The following is a 22,418-nucleotide window of genomic DNA, read 5'->3' as shown; positions in this document are numbered from 1 at the left end:
ATTTCTGATGAAGCCCTCAGCGGGCCAACTGGTTTCCAATTTCATCTGGGGGAGAAACAAAGCTCTCGGGTGTTCTTGTCAGCAGGAACAGAGTAGAGGGCAGCTCCAATTCCCATAGAAGAGCCAGCCTAGGAGCTGCTGGCACAAACCCGGGAAATCCAGGAAGAGAGACTGCATTCCAGACTCCAATAGCTTCAGCTAGAAAACCATGACAGATGGAGAAAGGAGCACAGAATGACCGGACCAGAAGCCACAGTCATTCACCTTAGCCTAGGGCCAGGACTCAGAGGTAGAAAGCCTACCTCCTACTAGGGCTATAGCTTCAGTTTTCTCCTCTGTCAAATGGTCATGAAACCATTTGTGCTCCAAGTCTGTTGTGAGAATGATGAAACAGTGAGTGGGAAAGGGTTGTGGAACTCCAGGGTTGCTCACCCTCAGAATCCTGGAGGGCAATGTCCTCCGGACAAGCGGAGGAGACAGGGCACGTTGATCTTCACTCTCCAGGGCATCAGGGGAAAAGGAGCCTGAATATGTGGAGCTCCAGAGAAAGGCAGACCCTACAGATTTCCTCAAAGTTTGTAGAAAGTAGGTCCCAGTCACAGCTTCTCCTGTGATCAGGATTTTCTCTGGAGAAAGCTCTGTGTTTGTAGTTTTCTTTTTCTTTTTCCCTTTTTTCCAAGTGAGAGGAGAGGAGATAGTGCGAGAGACTCCCACATACGCCCTGACCAGGATCCACCTGGCAATCCCTACCCCCTCATCTGGGCTGATGCTGGGAATCAACCAAGCTATCTTTAGCACAGACTGACCCAGCTATCCTCAGCCCCTGGGGTCAATGCTCAAATGCAAGAGGGGTAGAGGGAGAGAAGGGGGAGAGGGAGGGGGAGAGAAGCAGATGGTTACTTCTCCTGTGTGCCCTGACTGAGAATCAAACTTGGAATATCCATACGCTGAGCTGATGCTCTATCCACTGAGCAAACTAGCCAGGGCCTGTAGTTTCCTTCTGAAGTTGATATTCTAGTCTTAGCTGGTGAAAAGAGAAGAAAGGAAGTAAGAGTCAGAAGGAAGGACAGGCAGAAAGAAGTACAGAAGGCGGGAAAGAAAGAAAGAAGGAAGGAAGGAAGAAAAAAGGAAAGAAGGAAGGAAGGAAGGAAGGAAGGAAGGAAGGAAGGAAGGAAGGAAGGAAGGAAGGAAGGAAGGAAAAGGAAGAAAAAACACTGGGTGGACTGGAGGCAAGTGTCTGAGACTACCAGATGCAGACACTCTGGACCCAACCCTCGGTAACCAGAAGACTTGGTTCAAGCTCAAACATGGTGGAGAAAACCCTGAGCCCAGTGTTTCTGATGACAATGCCAGTAAGCTCCTGGGTGGGTGAGGGGCATCGCTCGGGATTTTTAGCTGAAGGAATTTTTTCCTGCCTCTTCCTTTTAAATACAGACTCAATATAGAGTGAGGAAGATATGGGAAATCTAAAGACAGAGGGTATACAGGGAGAGTGCTTTGAAGTTAGAGAAAACTGAATTGAAAATTTGAAATTCCAGTTGTGTGACTTTGTGTAATTTATGGAGCTTTACCAGGTCTCAGTTTCCTCATCTGTAAAACAGAGAAAATACTTTTTTAAAAAAAATTTACCAATTCTCTCACAGTGTCTGATCACAAGTACTGCCAAGTTTGCTCAGAGAATTAGTGGCAGAGATAGGACTAGAGCCCAGGTCTCTGAACTCCATGCCCTGGTCCTGCTTCTCTGATCTCATTGGTCGCAGGGAGCAGGTAGTGCCCTAACCTCTGGCATTGAGGACAGCTGAAGGTTGAGTGCCCAGGGGAACTGCCAGGCACACCGTCCTTCCCTCAGGATTTAAGTCACCACAGCTGCTTCTCCCGAGGACCGAGGACAGCAGGTTCGCTTTCTCTCTGGGCCAGAAGCAGCTCTCCATGGTCAGGGATGGGCTCCCTGGGCTTAGCACTCCTGCCAGGCCCCAGGAAAGCTGAGGGGAATATTCCAAAGGAAGCCTGGGCTAGTGGCTGCTCTCCAAAACACCTGCTCCAGGGACCCAGATCACAACAGATCTGCCCTTAGAGTCAGCAGGGAAGAGAAGTCCTCCTTGGAGAGCTGCCCCTGAGGGGCCATAGGTCCTCACAGCACCCCTGGGGATGCTGAGCCTCAGCAAAACCTGAGAGTACAGTTGGGGAGACCTAAGTGATGGCTGGGGGGGGGGACACCCACATCCCAGCTAAAATGTCTCCTTTAACCTCTTTCTCTCCTGTACATAATTCTTTCATCTCTAAGTGCCACCACTGAAAGGCATTTCTTTCCTTCTTATATTTCCCCAACCACTTGCGAATGGAGATGCCCCTCTCTTTAGTGCAATCTCCCACCTCCTGCCACAGAGCAGGGGTGCATGGCTTCAGAAAACGGGTATAGAGTTGAAGGGAGATAAACTGAGTTGGGTTTTGGGGGGATTCTCAAAAGAACTTAAGAGTTTTATAGGACCAAAATGAGTAAGGAGAGGTTGGAAGATATTTGAGCTGCTCAATCTGTATTTGATCCACCTGCCAATGTAGGTTGCAGTACTTTAAAGAAAAAGAATGTATTGTTCAATAGAACCTGTTTCTCATTATAAATGAGATGTTCATTGGAAAATACATTAATGTATAAAAAGGAAATGAAGTTCTGCATATATAGTATGTATATACATAATGTATGCATACATTTTTATTGGGGCATAAGGTATATACAATGCCATTGTTCATATTTCAGTATGCAGGCTTGCAGTCATTTGCTTAGTATAGATTTTTTCCTCCAAAATTACACATTTAGATATATTCCCTCATCTAAAGTGAGTTCTCCGTCAGCCATCCCAGGTTCTTAGTGATGTGCCTCCTGAGACAGAAACAGGAGGAAGTGAGGTTTTGCTGCGTAGGAGTCCAGGATCCTTCGAGATGCTACACTCACTCAGACCCTTACAGGCTCAATGGGTTTGTGGCTGGAGGCTGAGTAGGGGGGCAAGGAAGTTCCTAGTTATTTGTCACTCAGCGCCAGGCCAGAGATGGCTAGCAGGTCACACCTGTGTCTCCACCTCCCCATTGCACCCAGTGCAGACACTGCTGGTTGATCCCAGCACTCTTTCTAACCAACTCACTCAACACAGAGCTCTAGGCAGACATTGCCAGTTATGGAAGTTGCCACCTGAGTTGCTAGACTCTCAATTTATTGCCTTTTTTGGTCCTTACAACAGCCTGTTGTTCAGGTAGTGTTTCCCTTTTATGATGAGGAGGCAGAGGCTCAGAATGATTAAGTCACTTCCTCCAAAGCACTTAGTGATAAATGGCAGAGCCAAAATTCAGTCTGTGGAAATCCAAAGCCCAAGCTCTCCCTCCCTCCTCAGGCCTGAAGGCTTCAAGAGGGACAATTTCCACTGAAACAGCCCCTGGGAGCTCCACTGTGCTTTTGCAGGACTCCCTGGCTTCCATTCCCATACCACTCAATTACCACCTGGCCTGACCCTGGGAAATCGAGCCCCTTGAAGTCATGCTCCTCACAACACAGCTGGCAACGAGTCTCCCCACCCCCCCACTCTCACCCCTACCATCAGCTCTTCTCCTGCTCTTCAAGGAACCTGTGCAGAGGCCACATACCATCTGGGGACAGGCGGGACAGACTAAGCCCTAGAGCTGCCACATACTTGTTTTGATCCTTGTCTGGCATGGGGCCAACCAACAAAAGAGGGTAGGGAAGCTGGCTCTTTAGAACTTTCCAGTGACACTTAGAGGGCAAAGCCTCAGCTTTAGGGGCAATTACCTAAAGAAATAATTCAATTAAACCAACCTTCTGAGGCCCAACATCATCGCAGCCCATGACTGGTATGTGAGACAGAGAAAGGTTATACTTGGGTCCATATGTTGGAATCTCCTGGGAAAGAGGATATTGTTAACCTATATCAGTCATTTGCACCCTAGTATGAATGAGTTTCCCCCTATGCATTTTCCCAGAAGTTAAGGAGAAACCTTAAGCCCTAAGGCCTTAGGGTGAGGAGGTACCTATCTGGGAGATTCAAACAGAAAGTAGGTTCAAACTCAGGTTTTCTGCTTGGTAGCTGAGTGAATTGAGGCCAATAATCTATCAATATATCTCTGAGTCTCAGTTTTCTCATCCCAAAAGTGGGGAAGTAACAAGTCCAAGGGTGTTGAGACCATGAACAGAGACACATGAGTGAAGATACCTGGCATGCAATAGACACTTAGTCATTAGGCTTGTTTGCTTGCCTGCCTGCCTGCCTTTCTTCCTCGCAGGACCTCAAGCAAAGCGAGGCTGCCTATATTATATCTGGCTCTGGGGCAAATCCAGAGAGTAGCCCCAATGCACTGAGAGCCTCAGGCTGAGTTCTGAGTGACCTGGCTAGTTCTGAAGCTGAGCAGGGCTCCAAGTGGGTTATCTAGGACTGGCCTTGACCATTCTTGCTACAGAGTGACCTGTGGGAGGATATGCTCTGAACATGGGCTGACCTCAACATTGACATCAGCAGCAGATTATCTTCACTAAGTGGGGTTTGAACTTCAGGTTGGTGACCCAAGGCAGGGTAAGGAGAGGGTTCTTCACCTGACTATGCCCCAGGGATGAACACACAGAACTATAGTCTGGGCCTTACCCTGTAGTTCAAGGAACATTTCCTACTCAGAGAAGGCAGAGAAATTCCCAAATGGTACTGGGAAAAAATATGAGAAGTTCATATTGTATAATTGCAAACTTGTCAGGCATCAAGGCAAAGTGGGCAGGACTGCCTGTACCTTACAGATCAATAGATCTGACTACATAAAATCTCAAACTATTTATGCTAGGAAAAAATGCACCATAAACAAAACTAAAAGACAAATAAAAAATGAGAAAAAAATACTTTCAGTACCTATAACAGCTAAGGAGATTTTCTCTCTCTCTCTCTCTTTTTTTTTTTTTACTGAGAAAGCTTTTCAAACCAAATAGAAGATGAATATTCAAGAAGATGATAGACAGCCTGACCAGGCAGTGGCACAGTGGATAGAGCGTCAGACTGGAATGTGGAGGACCCAGGTTCGAGACCCCAAGGTCGCCAGCTTGAGCGCGGGCTCATCTGGTTTGAGCAAAGCTCACCAGCTTGGACCCAAGGTCGCTGGCTCGAGCAAGGGGTTACTCAGTATGCTGTAGCCCCACGGTCAAGGCACATATGAGAAAGTAATCAATGAACAACTAAGGTGTCCCAATGAAAAGCTAATGATTGATGCTTCTCATCTCTCTCTGTTCCTGTCTGTCTGTCCCTATCTATCCCTCTCTCTGACTCTCACTCTGTCTCTGTAAAAAAAAAACCCAAAAAACAAAAAAAAGCAATTCACAAAAGAACTAACAAATTACCACCTGACCAGGTGGTCGCGCAGTGGATAGAGCGTCAGACTGGGATGCGGACCCAGGTTCGTAAACCCCAAGGTTGCGGGCTTGAGCATGGGCTCATCTGGTTTGAGCAGGGCTCACCAGCTTGAGCCCAAGGTCTCTGGCTTGAGCAGGGGTCACTCGGTCTGCTGTAGCCCCCCCCCCCAGGTCAAGGCACATATGAGGAAGCAATCAATGAACAACTAAGGTGCCGCAACAAAGAATTGATGCTTCTCATCTCTCTCCCTTCCTGTCTGTCCTCCTCTCTGTCTCTGTCACAAAAATAAAAAGAAGTAAAAAATTATCAGTAAACATGAATATATATACTCAACCTCACTAGTAAGCAAAACAATTAAAATTAAGGTGAGATACTATTTTTTAAACTCTCATATCAGCTAAGATGAAAAGCTTTTTAAATGCTCAGGGTGGGCATAGATGTTCAGAAATGACACACAGATATCCTGGATGGGAGTTTAAGTTTGAATAATGTTATGAGAACAACTTGGCAGTTTATTGCAAAATTCTTTCTTTGCTTTGACTAAGAAATTCTTTTGAGCACCGCTGGCCCGGAACCTTAGTTGGTTGGAGTATTGTCTTGATATGCCAAGATTGTGAGTTTGATCCCTGGTCAGGGAACATGTAAGAATCAACCAGTGATGCATGAATGAGTGAACAACAAATCTCTTTCTCCCTTCCTCTCTCTCTCTCTCTGGTTCAAAAAAAAAAAAGAAGAAAAAAAATTCTATTGAGGAATATATCCTAGGGAGTAATCAAAAAATAAATCCAAGATATATATAAGAATATTCACAGCAGTGCCACTTATAATAATGAAAAACTGGAAGCACAGTAAATGTTGAATAGAATATGATATATATTGTGGTACCTTCCAAACAATGTGCATTAAAAATTGCATGACCTGTGGTGGTGCAGTGGATAAAGCATCGACCTGGAATGCTGAGGTCATGGATTCAAAATCCTGGGCTTGCCCAGTCAAGACACATAGGGATAGTTGATGCTTCCTGCTCCTCATCCCTGGCCCTTCATCTCTATCTAAAAAACCCCACAAAAAACAAAAAACAAAATCAGTAAATAAAAAGCTGTCAGTGGTAGGCAGAATACAAATGGTGCAAAGAGCTGCCACCACCCTTTGCACCCTCTCCAATTCAAGCTTGGATTTACATTTGGCAACCTGGTTACAATGTATCTGGCTCGGAATTATGATATACCGAACTGGTCACAAAACTTGAAGAAATTAAAAAGACTTGGACGCCAAGAAGAATCCTCCTAGCTCATGAGGACAACTTTAATAGTGACTCCAGGAAAATCTGGGTCTACTCTTCTCGAGGGCCTCCTTTAACATCGGGACTTTGTCTTAATCTCCAGTCTCAGCCTTGCTAGACCCGCATTTATTTTGATCCTATATGGGGCCACAAGTTAAGAACTATCCTTTTCCGACATCCTCACCTCTTCCCTTACTCCTTCCAGCTTCTTGGGAGGCCCTAAAACTGAAATTATGGTGCTAGATTAGTAAAAACAACCTTTACTTAATAGTTTCTCCCTCATTCTTTGGGATTTCTACCTTTTTCAAAAGAAAGATCTACGTTTTGTATAGTTGATCAGATATAAATAATGCTGATTTCACAGTTTAGCAATTATAATGGGTGTTTAAACATTTGCTACTAACATGTTTAGAGGCCATTAAAATTAAAATCTAGAAGCCAGTTTCTGGTGAATTATCTATTTATATTATATTTTTCTTAGTATAACTGACATAAATAATTCCCTTGTTGCTAATTTAACCAATAAATCAATTTGCTACTCATTGAGATAGGAAAAACTAGAAGTATGCAGAAGAAGGGGGCCTGCAATGTCTGGGGTCTTAATCTTCAGCCTGTGACCTCAGTGTTCAGGACTGAGGAAGCAAGGGCAGACACTGATAACAAGCAAGGTCCACAGCTGTTATCAGTTCCTTAAAATGAACTCGCAGCTCCAGAGAGAATAAGTCAAAGACAGACCCTCCAGCCTCCTCTCTTACTCCCTTCCCTCCTGGAGAAACGAAAGTCACCTAGGCCTGCAAAGAAAGAAGTGATAGAAATCAGGCATTTGTCACGTGAAAGTTAAAGCTGTAAAGGTGTGTAAGATGTAAAAAGTCTAACTTCAGGGAGCTTGTGTTTTGTTGCCTCTTTTGGGGTCATGCTGCTCTACTGGCTATTAAAATCCTACTTCCTTCATCAAGTTGTCTGGGTGCCTTTGTCCTCCTTCGATTCCTGCTACACATCAACTGAGAAACTATTCTGAGAACCCTATCAAGAACTTGGGTATTAAAGAATATGTGAAGCAATGGCTTTTGTCCTCAGTAGACTTTATAGCAGGGGTCCCCAAACTTTTTACACAGAGGGCCAGTTCACTGTCCCTCAGACTGTTGGAGGGCCGGACTATAAAATAAACTATGAACAAATCCCTACGCACACTGCACATATCTTATTTTAAAGTAAAAAAACAAAATGGGAACAAATACAATATTTAAAACAAAGAACAAGTAAATTTAAATCAACAAACTGACCAGTATTTCAATGGGAACTATGCTCCTATCACTGACCACCAATGAAAGAGGTGCCCCTTCTGGAAGTGCGGCGGGGGCCGGATAAATGGCCTCAGGGGGCCACATGAGGCCCGTGGGCTGTAGTTTGGGGACCCCTGCTTTATAGTCTAGTATGCGTGCTTTTCCATAATGATGTATTTGATCTGGCTCTTTTCCTTCAAAAGAATCATACTTATTTTAAGAGATTATAGGTTCACTTGACATTATTGATGGATAAGTGACAAGTTATCTATAAAGGATATTTTATGCCTTTTTACATTAAAAAAGTATTTACATTATAACTTTTTATTCTTTAAAAAAAAATTTTTTTTTAATTTTATTCATTTTAGAGAGGAGAAAGAAAGGGAGAGAGAGAGGAGAGAGAGACAGAGAGAGAAGGTGGGGAGGAGCTGGAAGCATCAACTCCTATATGTGTCTTGACCAGGCAAGCCCAGGGTTTCGAACCGGAGACCTCAGCATTTCCAGGTCGACGCTTTATCCACTGCGCCACCACAGGTCAGGCCTTATTCTTTTTTTTTTAGAAATTAAATTTAATGGGGTAACATTTATCAATAAGTATACATATGTTTTAGGTGAACATCTCCATAACATTTGAACTGTTGTATTGTGTGTCCATCACCCAAAGCCAAATCATTTTCTGTCACTGTATATTTGTACCTCTTCACTTTATAACTTTATGGAGATTTTCATTCCATATCAGTAAGTAAGGAACAACACATTTCTTTCCTTTTTTGGCTAAGTAAGATTATACTGAATGAATAGACCATAATTTATTTACTCTATTACTGATGAATAGTTAGATTGTTTCCTGTCTTTTACTGTTACAGTGATAATCTTGAACCTAATGTTATTATATGTATCTATGCAGGGTGTAGCCATAAACTAACTTCTTAAAACTGTAATTTGCACTAAATACAGGTAAAGACACATTTCACTGTATGTTTTGTTTTAGAAGGCTTGTTGGGCAGCTTCACTGATAATGCCATTTCTGAGGCTATCTTAGCAGAATCGGTAAACTGAAGATTATTTAGAAACACTTGTTTTCCTACAGTGATGACATTGATACGACATGTGATTATAAAATGAAGTGATCCTACTTCTCTTTGAAAACACGGTCTTTCATACATGAAGATAACTTTTATCCATCAGTTCATCCTGTTGTGTGAGACAGATTATAATAGATTTGGTTTCTTCTGAGCTGAGTGATTGTGGGCAAACAGCTTATTTTTCTGAAATGGTTCTATTCTCTGTGAGATCTGGCCACAATACCTATCTCATAGGGCTTCCATGAGAAACTGAGAAGATCTATGTGACGCATAGTGCTTTTTGCAAATTTATCCAATAAATAGTAGATCTTAGCCCCCCCAAAAAAGTTGTCAGCAAAGTATACTGGTTGACATGGGAAAACTTGTGTATTACTGAATAAAAAAAGATAAAACATTTTTTAGTATGAGCTCATTCATATAGAAAATGTGCATGTGCGCCCTGGCTGACCGGCTCAGTTGGTTAAGAGTGTTGTCCCAGGGCCTGGCCGGTTGGCTCAGCGGCAGAGCGTCGGCCTGGCGTGCAGGGGACCCGGGTTCGATTCCCGGCCAGGGCACATAGGAGAAGCGCCCATTTGCTTCTCCACCCCTCCCCTCCTTCCTCTCTGTCTCTCTCTTCCCCTCTCACAGCCAAGGCTCCATTGGAGCAAAGATGGCCCGGGCGCTGGGGATGGCTCCTTGGCCTCTACCCCAGGCGCTATCGCTCTGCCGCCCCGAAGGGGCAGAGCATCGCCCCCTGGTGGGCAGAGCGTCGCCCCCTGGTGGGTGTGCCGGGTGGATCCCGGTCGGGCGCATGCGGGAGTCTGTCTGACTGTCTCTCCCCATTTCCAGCTTCAGAAAAAAAAAAAAAAAAAAAGAGTGTTGTCCCGAGACACAAAGGTTGTGGATTCGATTCCTGGTCAGGGCACATGCACGAATGGACTGATGTTTCTCTCTCTCTCTCTCTCTCTCTCTCTCTCTCAAGTCAATAAAAATTTTTTTAAATGTGCATGTATATTTGCATTGAAAAAGTAAAGAACATATTCTAAAATATTACTCGTGTTTAGATCTTAGTAGAGTCATAATGAGAACTTGGAGGAATTTTATGTTTATTTTTCTGCTTTACAAATTTTTATTGAGTATTCTGACTTTTGTAATGAGAAAAAGTCTTTCAAATAAAAAAATAATTAAAAGAATAATTTTAAGAAAAAGGCTTCTCCTCGGCATCTCATGCCCATACCCTTTGGGTTGAATTAGCATGTGATACTCAACAGCGGTCAGAGTCCTTGGCTGGCAACTAGGGTTTGGGTCTTACTTGTGGTCAGCTCAAGACTTGTTAAGGCCTTTCACATCCCTGAAGGTCTTTGAAGCCCAGGCTCTTGGGGATGTGGTGAGACCTTGAAGAGGTGGAAAAGAAAAGCCCCCAGGAAGAGCAGGCCCCAGCCCCACCGTACACTCTGAATGCGAACAAGGCCCATGGCCACAACCTGCTGGCATGTGAGGGACTGGTCTCTGACTCGTCAGCATCTTATATATGTCTCTTTTGAAAGCCCAGGCATTCTTTAATTGGATCTGTGGTGGTAATCAAGGACCCATTTGAATGGGATTAAAAAAATTACATCTTTATTATCACTAAGGTGACCAACTTTTTTACAATGCAAAGGAAGACAAAAATAAATTGAAGAAAAAAATAAATTGAAAAAAACAATATCATAAATAAAAGAAACATTTTATTCATTGCAACAATAATACATTATAATATAATAAATGCATAATAAAAACATTTGTAATATTTTATATTATAATTATGCTTACATGCCTATTCATTTTTACTTTTTTAGATTTTATTTATTCATTTTTATTAGAGAGAGAGGGGAGAGAGAAGGGGGGGGAGAGATAGAGAGAGAACAGGAGGAGAAGCAGGAAGCATCAACTCCCATATGTGCCTTGACCAGGCAAGCCCAGGGCTTTGAACCAGCGACCTCAGCATTCCAGGTTGACGCTTTATCCACTGCGCCACAACAGGTCAGGCCCATGCCTATTAATTTTTAATAATAATTATAAGAAAAAAGTACTCCTTTAGTAAAACTAAATATCAAATAAAGCCACTAATTTGGGTGATATTCGGGTATATTTATCATTTCATAATTAAAAAAACATGTTTCATGCAACTATTTTTTCAAACTGCATTATTAATAGATATGGTTTGAGGTTAGATTTCCACTTTAAAACTTGAATTTTGGGAAAATACTTGTAAATAAAATTATACATATTTGGAAATTATTAAATAGATAATGAACTAATAAAACACAAATTGTGCTTACCTATGATTGAATATTCATTGAGAAAGAAATAATCGTGAGTCTACAATATCATATGTGCCAAGTCAATGTTTCAGTAAGAAGTACACAAAGACATTTGCATGCTCGCTCGGTATACAGCATGCTCTCTCAAGGTCTCCCATGTGGAGCGCATGTGTCCCATAATTGCGTCTGGCCGCACTGTACTGACCCTTGACAAATTGTTATGTCAAATACAAATACATCACATTACACGCAATGGATCAACTCTGCATCGATCGAATACAGACATTTACAGATTAGTCTTCCAATATCAAAAAGAAGGACATGTAGAAGGACACTTTTCGAGGGAGGATGGAACTTACAAAAGAAGGACTGTCCTCCCTAAAGGAGGACAATTGGTCACCTTATCACTAATGTTTAACTGAAATCTAGCTTTTCCTTTGTTTGTGAATGCAGGCAATAAGCCTCAGTAGCGTTAGCAGTATCTGTAACTTCACTACTAATAGAAATTATTGATATTTTCTTATCACATTACAATTCCTTGCAGGTATCTCAAATTATGATTTATACTCATCATCACTTCAAAATTCTAGCAGTTTTATGCCCACTGCTAGCTTTTGTTGTTATTGATGGTGTCAATGAGGGAACACATTGATTATATTATTCATTTTAATTATTTATTTATTTAAATTATGTGAGAGGTGGGAAGGCAGAACGACAGACTCTCACATGCGCCCCAACCAGGATCCACCCAGCAAGCCCCTGGGGGAGTGCTCTGCTCATCTTGGGCCACTGCTCTGTTGCTTGGCAACCAAGCTATTTTAGTACCTGAGGCTGAGGCCATGGAGCCATTCTCAGCACTGGGGCCAGTTTGCTCAAACCAATTGAGCCATGGCTGCTGGAAAGGAAGAAAGAGAGAGAGAGAGAGAGAGAGAGAGAGAAGAAGGAAGGGGAGGGGTGGAGAAGTAGATGGTCACTTCTCCTGTGTGCCCTGACTGGGAATCGAACTCAGGACTTCCACATGGTGGGCCGATGCAGAACCAACCAGACAGGACCACAAGCCCAGGATTTTGAACCGGCAAACACAGTGTTCCAGGTTGCTGCTTTATCTATTACATCACCACAGGTCAGTCTAAAAGATATTTTTATAACCATATCTCAGTATAATTGATTGCCTTTATAATCCTCTATATTTTAGTTTACATATTTAAAAGAAATATTTTAAGAAGGAGCTATAAGCTTTACTAGACTGCTAAAGGAGGCCAGGCCCTCCAAAAGGTAGAGAACCACTGCTATAATAAGACCAAGACTTTGAGGCAGAAGGAAGGGAAACTTTTCCAGCTGGACTGATTATTCCTGCTCCCTCTTCCTTTACTGACTCACAAGGGCAGCCTGGGCTCTAATGATTCCAATAGAACACTGTGATTCACCACTGAGTCACCTTGAACCTCTATCAAATATTTTCCCAAATAGCCAAGACTGAAAGTGAGTATTCCAGGTGACTGCATTCTCAGCAAGCAAAGTCACCAGTCATGATGTAACCGAAGACACTGCAAACGCAGGTCAAGTTTTGGGTTTCAGACTCAGAGTTTTTAGAAATAGTAAGCCCTCACCACTATGTCCGTAGCACAGGTTATGGTTTCAAAAGCACTTTTTCATTTAAGCCTCATTCCTAGGAGGATCATCAGCCCTATTTTACAGGAAAGGGAGGTCCAAAGAGGTAAAGTGACCCACCTGATACTCGTTGAGTAAGTAGGAGAGCTGGGATTTTTTTTTTTTTTTTTGTATCCTTCTGAAGCTGGAAACGGGGAGAGACAGTCAGACAGACTCCCGCATGCGCCCGACCGGGATCTACCCGGCACGCCCACCAGGGGCGACGCTCTGCCCACCAGGGGGCGATGCTCTGCCCCTCCGGGGCATCGCTCTGTCGCGACCAGAGCCACTCTAGCGCCTGGGGCAGAGGCCAAGGAGCCATCCCCAGCGCCCAGGCCATCTTTGCTCCAATGGAGCCTTGGCTGCGGGAGGGGAAGAGAGAGACAGAGAGGAAGGAGGGGAGGGGTGGAGAAGCAAATGGGCGCTTCTCCTATGTGCCCTGGCCGGGAATCGAACCCGGGTCCCCCGCACGCCAGGCTGACGCTCTACCGCTGAGCCAACCAGCCAGGGCCGAGAGCTGGGGTTTTTAAAATTTTTCTTTATTCAGTGAAAGGAGGGGAGCAGAGAAAGACTCCTGCATGCCCCCTCCCATCAGGATCCACCTGAGAAGCCCACTAGGGGGTGATGCTCTGCCTATCTGCAGTGTTGCTTCATTGCTCAGCAATCAAGCTCTTCTTAGCGCCTGAGGTGGAGGCCACAGAGCCATCCTCAGCACCCAGGGCCAACTCACTCCAATTGAGCTATGGCTGCAAGAGGAGGAAAGAGAGAGAAGTGAGGGGGGAGGGGTAGAGAAGTAGATGGGTGCTTCTCCTGTGTGCCCTGCCTGGGAATCGAACCCAGGACTTCCACAAAGTGGGCTGACACTCTACCACTTAGCCAATCGGCCAGGGCAAGAGCTGGGATTTGAACCTAAACTTCCTGACTCTATACACAGTGATCTTTCAGTTGCTTTGCTCTTGTCCCACTCCACCCATGACTTGGGATTTGAGGTGATAGCAAATTTAAGCCCTGGCTTTCCTTTGGTCTTTCCAATGTTGGAGTCCCGTCTCTGCTTCAGACTCAAAGAACATTCTATTGTGTTCTTCATCTGTGTAGGAAATTCCATCTGTAGGGTCAAATACCTGCTATTTTTCCCAGTTAGCATCTCTTCTCTCTGCTTTCCTTTGGGGAACTGCTTCTTCCTGATTCCACATGTCCTGGGGTAACTGTCCCTCTCAGTGTCCCAGGGCCAAGGATGGGTGTCTGACCCAAGCTTGGCCAATCCAATTCTTTCTTTTGATAATCTTGTTTAGAGGACTCACTCATGGGAGGCTGGTGACTATTCCAATTCCAGCATCCCAAATGACTGAGTTCCAACCTTCTCATGATTCCTGTCCTTTTCAAGGCTGGTATCTGGCCCCAGTCAACCTCTGTTGCTTTCAACCACAGAACTCTCTGCTTCACCACCTGAACAGATTGGGGAGTAGGGGAGAGGTAAGGAAGAAAGGAAGCCTGCTTTTAGTGCAGGCCTATTATGTATAGGCATTGGGCTAGGTACCTTTGATATAGGTTTTCATTTTATTCTGACAATAGTCTTTTGAGGTGGGTGTTATTAGACCCATTTTAACAGAAGAGGAAACTGAAGCTTAGAGGAGTAAAGTCATTTGCTTAGCATCACACACTGAGTTGGTGACAAAATGAGAGTCAGGCCTGGGTTTGTTCCATCGCACAGTCCACACTCTCTCCACTATCTGGGTCAACTTCCTGTGGCAAGTTGCTTGTTTTTTAATTGACAAAGGAGAACCATTAAAGCAGTGGTGGGCCCTGGCTTGTTGGCTCACATGCCAGGCCTGGTAGAGCATTGGCCTGGCATGTGAATATACTGGGTTCAATTCCCAGTCAGGGCACACAGGAGAAGCACCCATCTGCTTCTCCACCCCTCCCCCTCTTGCTTTTTTTCTCTCTTTCTCTCCCCTCACCCCAATCCTATAGACATGGCTTGATGAATTAGTTCCAGGCACTGAGGATGGGTCCATGGCCTCCACCTAAGGCGCTAAGAAGAGCTCTGTTCCTGAGCAATGGAGCAATGCCCCAGATGGGCAGATTATCCCCCCTAGAGAGCTTGCCAAGTGGATTCTGGTCTGGTCTGTTCCTGCCTCCCCTCCTCACACTGAATAAAAAATAAAGAGTAAAAATAAGGCAGTGGTGGGATTCAGCTGTTTCACACCAGTTCAGTAAAACCAATACCTAATTTTTGTTGAGTTCGGCGAATCAGTTATTAAAATGGCACCTGTAATCAGGGTTTTCTCTAATGCGGGCGCCTGGGCAGCCGCCCAATGTGGAAATCACAAATTTACATTCCTTACTCTTTTTATTTATTTATTTTCATTCCTTACTCTTTTTAAACATTCATCTGCATAACAGCATATTCTAAGCACCCGTAGTAATGTTCATTCCATCCATAGGTGAAAAAAATCGCAAGTAAGGACGTCAATCAAGAAGCAATATAGAAATATCTTAAATAACAGTTTTATTGTGTGTGTTTTTTGGTTAGGTATTACTTAATATTTTTTCATTAATATTTTAAAACTCTTTTTTATAACATAATCTAGTTTTGTGTACCTCTTATATTGTTCTTACTTAAGTATTATTAAATGCATAAAATAATAAACTACCTTTTGGTATATATTTTTTTATACTTAAAACGGTCATTAGGGTGTAGAACTGGTTGTTAAATTATTTGAATCTTATCACTGCACTAAAGTGCATTCTATCTCTCTCTCTCAAGATCAGAAGAACACGCTGAGCTAGCTGGCCCTGGGTATGACTGTGAGGTAGAAGGGTCGCAGAAGGCCTTTCTGTGCATTTTGTTCCCTCCCAGTTCCCTTCCAGCCCTGGGCACTTCCTGGGTCCATGTCCTTCTCCCCCTCCCCCACAGTAGCTTGCTCCTGGGAAAGGGCCTTTCTGAGTTGATTCCCATTTTACTCTCTGTGACTGAAGACATGATTTTCTGTTTAGAAAAGTATCAAAGAGCAAAATCTCTAACTGCGATTTTGGGTGTCAGTAAAGTAGGCCAGGGGCTATTCAGACTAGAACTGTACTGCCTAGACTTGCCCACAGTGGTCAGTCCTGAGGGGTCAAGGCAAGAGGCCTCAACCAGCGGAGTGAATCATGAGGTATGACATCTGACCCAGGGAAGAGGGGCGTGTGCGCTGCCCACAGCGAGGCCAGCGCAGGGCGTGGTGTGGCCGAGGGGACAGGCTTGGCACACCATCCAGAGACAACCAGGAATCTGAAATTCTGGGGTTTTGCTCTAGCTTTGCCGCCCCTTGGATAAGTTCCCCCCTGGGGGTTACTGCATACCTTTTGGGGTATCCCTGGGAGGAAAGGGCAGCAAGTGCCAGGGCTCCTCGGCCTCCAGAAGGCAGCCTGGCGTGCGGGAAATTTCCTACCAGGGCCCAGAGGGCTGGTAGAGCAAGCATGATAATCAGCTACCCTCTACTGAGCACAGGTCACAGGCCAGGCTCGCTCAGCACTTCCTGGCATTTTCTGTGGCAGACATATCTCCAATTTCAAAGTCATCAAGTCCAGAGTAGTGGGGGGCAACTCTGGGGTGAAACTTCCCACTGCTCAGCACTGCCCCAGAGCCAGTGGAGACAGAAGGGTGTGGAGAATATGGCTGCTGTCTGAGAGGGACATGGTTTGGCTTTGCTTCTCTTCATTTGTTATTAGAGTAAACAATGAGGAATAATCTAACTTTAAACAAACAAATCCAGTTTGCCAGCTCTAGGCCAGACTGTCCAAGTTGAAACCTAGAAAGAAACCTTGAGGTTATCATTCCAAAGATGGAGAAACTAAGGCCCGCAGAGTTGACAGGACTGGCTTGACTTGCCAGCCAGGATTTAAACACAGGTGTCTTTACTCCCTGCACACACTGTAATTTCCACTCCAGGAAGAAAGGCTTGCCTCCTTATCTCAGGGTGTCGGGTTTAAGGTAACAGGGCCTGCACTGCTCCTGCTGCGCTCTCCTCTTCCTCACAGTCCACATGCCCCTCCTGACCACGTTCCCCATTCGGAACAAGTCACCCTAGCACTGGCCAGAGAATACGTCTATTGTCCCCATGCAGAACAGGTCACCTCAGCATCGACCAGAAAATACATTGTTGCCAATTTTGTCTCCTTTCTATAAGACTCTTTACATTTAGAATCAAAACAAAAATCTTTTTTTTTAATAAAATAAAGATTCACTTCTGTGACACACCCAAGGAGCCTTGTTTGTAACTCATGGACGATTTCACAGGGTCTGGAGGTCTGGATGATGGTTTGCATATATGAATCTCTCTTGTCCACGAGGCTGTAATCACTACAAGGGCCAGAAATGAGTCCTGTTTGGCATTGAGTTTTTCCAATGCTTTCTCACAGTAGGTGTCCAATACCTGCTAAATTAAAATGGAAATTGGGAACGAAGGTGTTGGGGGAAAGCCCCAAAAGTCTAAATTCAGGATCGATTCTGAAGAACTGACACTTAGCCTTATTCAAATTCGTAAGAGTTTTAATATGAGAAATTGAGGAGCAAAGCAGTTCCTCCCAATGGTGGCAGGCCAGGAAAAATCCACCCCTCCCAGAACAGGGTCCCTTTCTAGAGGAGGTTAATAGCACAAAGGGGGCTAATAACAAAACCATATGGTGAGTAGTCACAACCACCAGAAAGAATAATGTATTTTTAAGTTAAAAGATAACATCAGGCAGTTATTACACTCTATACATTCATTAACCTCCCTCCTGGGGCATGATGTTTGTCTTTGGCCAGTGTTCAGTTTCCAGAGCAGTCAGCCAGTGTGAGGTTGCAGAGAGTCACAAAGAACGCAGCAGTTCCCAGAAGACTTTGCTGCTGGAGCCATATTGCATCTCTAAAGTGAATCCCCCCTATAGAAGGTCTACTAGGCTGCAATTTTGCTCTTGGTGTGAGAGGCAAGGAGTGAAATAAACAGCAATGGCAAGGTCCCCTGTGTGTTGCTCAGAACTTTGGTCTCATGAAATTCTATAAGAGAAAAGTATTTCAGGGTCAAATAAAATTGCTCAACTCCTGGCTGGCAGGTCAAAGGAAAGGGATTATATTTACTGATTCACACTAGGGTGTTAATGACATGATGAACAATGCTTAGTGTGAGCTTAAATTGATAGAACTGGTTGGGAAATCAATTTAACAATATCTGGTAAGTTGAAGATGTTCATACCCTTAGGCCTACGAATTCCACTTCTGAGTATACATACTAGAGAAACTTTCACACCTGGCAAAGTGAGACGTGAACCAGAACACACTGTGGCAACATTAGCAATAATAAAGATGTCCATCAACAGGAGAATGGCTGAATTGTGGTCAAGTTCACATACGAAATACTATATAGCAGTTAAAGTCAATGAACTAAAGCCACATGTGTGCATTAACTTAAAAATATAAAGTTGAATTAAAAAAAATGGCAGAAGGAAATATACCATATAACAGGTCATAAAAAGTTTAGAAAATTTCAAAACAATACTATATAATCTTTACTTTTACAAGTGCATAAATATGTTAACAAAAGCATAAAATTATGTGTGAGGATGATATACAGCATATTCACGATAGCGGTTTCCGATGGGGAAGATGAGAGGATGCGGAGTAGGTGGTGGTGTAAGGTCCATAGGAGGACTTGACAGTTTTTGTATTCTTTTAAGATGGAGGAGGAAAAAATCTGGAGCAAATATGATAACACTAAAATGGATTAAGTTGGGTGGTGAGTATGCGAGTGTTCATTCTATTTCTCTTTGAGGTACATTTAGCCTATTTAATAATAAAAATAAATTTAATTTATAAAAAGGAAGAAACTGGGTCCTCACTGATAGATGCAAAATTAACTCACCCTGAACTGCCCCATTTTAGTTTAACTTCTTGTTAAGACAGATAAGTCCTCTTATTGTTTCAGACCTTTAAAATGATATCTTCTGTTGTTTACTGCGTAAAGCAAGGCCTAAAGGATACAGACCCCTAGACTGCCTCAATTTAATCATTTGTAAAATGGGAATGACAATGAAGTCTCCTTTGTAGTTTTCTTGGGGGATTAAATGAAATAATACAATCAAAATGCTTAGCACACAGTATAGATTAACAAATATTTGCTATTTGCTATTATTCTTCTGATCCTAGCCAGGCAGTCTTAGCAGTCTTAGTTCATTACCTTTTTTTACTGTGGCAAAATATACATAACATTTTACCATTTTAATAATTTTGAGAATTCAAGTTCAGTGGCTGTAAGTACACTCATATTGTTACACAATCTTTACCACTATCTACCACTAGAACTTTTTTGACATCCCAATAGAAATGGAAAATGGAAATGAGGCCCTAGCAGGTTGATCCAGTGAATAGAGCATCAGCCCAGCAGGCGGATGTCCCAGGTTTGATCCCTGGTCAGGGAACACAAGAAAAGCAACCATCTGCTTCTCTCCCCCACCCCTCTCCCCCTTCTTTCTCTCTTCCCCTCTCACAGCCATTGGCTCGACTGGTTCAAGCATTGGCTCAGAGAACTAAGGATAGCTCAGTTGATTTGAGCATCAGCCCCAGATGGGGGTTGCCAGGTGGATCCCGGTTGGGGAGCATGCAGGAGTCTGTCTATCTCCCCTCTTCTCACTTAAAAAAAAAAAAAGAAGGAAAGAAAGAAAGAAAATGGGAATGAAGGATTACTATGCTGCTATTTGCTCTTGGTGTGATAGAGTGTGGTGAAATAGCCTGCAGTACCAAGCAAGGTCCCCTGTATGAACTCTGTATCCTTTAAACATTATTTCTATTGCCCCTGGATACCACTATTCTTTCAGTCTGTATAAGTTTGATAATCTAGGTAGCTCATATAAATGGAATAATGCATTTGTCTTTTTTGTTTGGCTTATTTCACTTAGGATAATATTTTTAAGATTCATCCATGTATAAGAATTTCACCCCAATTTAGGCTAAATAATATCCCATTGTATGTATATACCACATTTTGATGAACATTTGGGTTATTTCTACCTTTGGCTATTGTGAATAAGTCTGTGTAGTTTATAATTTTATTATTTATTTATTTATTTATTTATTTATTTATTTATTTATTTTTAGTGAGAGGAGGGCCAGCAGAGACAGACTCCTGCATATGCCCCAACTGGGATCTACCTGGCAAGCCCATTAGGGGTAATGCTCTGCCTATCTGGGGCATTGCTCCATTGCTCAGCAACCAAGCTCTTCTTAGAGAAGAAGCCATCCTCAGCGCCTGGGGCTAACTTACTTTAATTGAGACATGGTTGCAGGAGGAGAAGAGGGGGTGGAGGGAGAAGCAGATGATTGTTTCTCCTATATGCCCTTACTGGGAATCAAATTTGGAATATCCACATGCTGGACTGACACTCTACCACTGAGCCAACTGTCCAGGGCCTTCATTAATTTTATAACCAATATGTATGTAGCATTTTCCAATTTACAAAGCATTTTTATTTACATGAGATAACTTGGGAAAGGCAGAGTAGATTTTCTTATCATATTTTATTGAGATTCAAACAGGTCATGTGGTTGGCTCAAGGTCACACAGCTGATAGAACTTAAACTTAATTCTTATATAAACTAGAAGCTGGACCTGACTGGGTAGATCAGTTGGTTAGAGTGTCAACCCACGACACCAACGTTGGGGGTTTGATTCCTGATCAGAGCATATGCAAGAATCAACCAATGAATACATAAATAAGTGGAACAAGTTGATCTCTCCCTCTCAAATCTATCAATAAATTTTAGAAAATCTTTTTTGAAAATAAAATAAAATAAAATAGAAGCTGTACTCAGAATTGAAGATTCTCTAATCCTGTTAGCAGCCTTTACACCTCCAAAAGAAGTGTTATGTGCTCAATTTCAGACCTCTTGGCAGACTTGACTTTGACGTTTCTTGTGGCCATTGCCTGTATCTTTTTGTATCTTGTGGTGGTTGTTTAGTGAACATTTGATGAGAGTCTGTTGTCAACCCCTCAGTCTTTCAAAGACCTATCTATGAGGCCTCCAGCTGGAGAGCTGCCAATCACATCCAGATTCCCTCCCTGTGGCCGTAGGAAGTGCTACCTTTCCACTCTTGCCAGGGTCAGGTCCAGTGACACCACCACCATCATTAGCCTCTGAGATGGTCTCCTGAATTTTTCTCTAAGCTCCGGACTTATGGCTTTTCTGGAAGGATACCCGTGGTTTAAGGTGGGCATGGGGAGAAGGAGGCTTCTATTTCCTCTTGGGAAGGCATTGGAAATCATGTCCATCCTCTAGACTCAATTCAAGTCCCCCTTCTTTCCTTTATCCCTGTCCCTACTAGATTTTCTTTACCTCTACCCCCTCTTCGCAATAGGGTCTGCTCCAACTACTCTTGATCACCCTCATCTCTCTCTCTCTCTGCTTAATTAAACACAATTCATATACTATACAATTCACTCACTTAAAGTACGCAATTCAATGGGTTTTAAAATATTTATGATATGTGTAACCATCACCAGAGTCCATTTTACAACATTGTTGCCACCACAAAGAGAAACCCTGTACTCTTTGGCTACCACTCCTCCATCCCCTCACCCACCCCCAGCCCTAAGCAATCTCTTTTTTGTCTCAATAGGTTTATCTATTCTGGATATTTCATATAAATGGGATCATATAACGTGGTCTTTTGTGTCTGGCTTTTTTCACCTAGCATCATGTTTTCAAGGTTCACCCAAGAGGTAGGAATATCTTTTCGGAATATGAGTGTGTCTTCTTTCTCTGGCTGGGCTGTACATGCCCTGAGATCAGGGCCACTTCTTATGTTGCTTTTCTAGCACACCACCTCCCCCAAACCCCTTACCTCCAGTGGTCAAGACAAGACAGTGCTAACTAAGCACTGTTCATTGGTTTCCCCTCTGAGACTTTGGGAGGGAACTGCTCCTAGGAATTCCCTTTCATTGTCCTCTATGGACCATGATAGCAAATGGGCAGGGGGACAATTCAAGTTTGCCAGAAATAGGGTCCTCAACATCCAAGACACTGGTCATAATTCTGCCCCACAACCTTTAATGGCTCACTGTTGACTATAGGATTAAACTCAGATTCTTGGTCTGGCTTTAAAACTTTGCAGCAGGGAGGAAGCCCTCAGCCATTGCTAGTGTCTCAGGTATATCTCCACCTTTCAGTCACAGGGACTTCTCCCAGCTTCCTGAACAAGAAGCCTCAGGCCTTTGCTCAGTCTGTGCCTCTGCCTAGAATACCCTTCCCTCTCTCCCCCTTGAACCTCATGCTGCGGCTTACTGAAAACCTACCATATGGGGAGGAAGCTTGGCTCAGCAGAAATTGTGAGGCTTGGGATTGAGTCTCAGCTTGGTCATTTAGTAGCTGCAACCTCAAACAAGTTTAAAATTTCTCTGGATCTCAGTTTCCTCGTGTGTAAAGTGGG

The 22,418-nt window shown here is 43.4% G+C and overlaps 1 pseudogene; it reads left to right on the top strand.

Moving 5' to 3' along the window:
- The first annotated feature begins 5,424 nt into the window (after positions 1-5,424).
- LOC136333891 (short transmembrane mitochondrial protein 1-like) lies at positions 5,425-6,690 on the top strand (annotated as a pseudogene).
- The last annotated feature ends 15,728 nt before the right edge of the window (positions 6,691-22,418 follow it).

Source organism: Saccopteryx bilineata, chromosome 4, assembly GCF_036850765.1.
Source record: "Saccopteryx bilineata isolate mSacBil1 chromosome 4, mSacBil1_pri_phased_curated, whole genome shotgun sequence".
Classification (NCBI taxonomy): domain Eukaryota; kingdom Metazoa; phylum Chordata; class Mammalia; order Chiroptera; family Emballonuridae; genus Saccopteryx; species Saccopteryx bilineata.
This window is presented reverse-complemented; position numbering and strand designations above follow the sequence as displayed.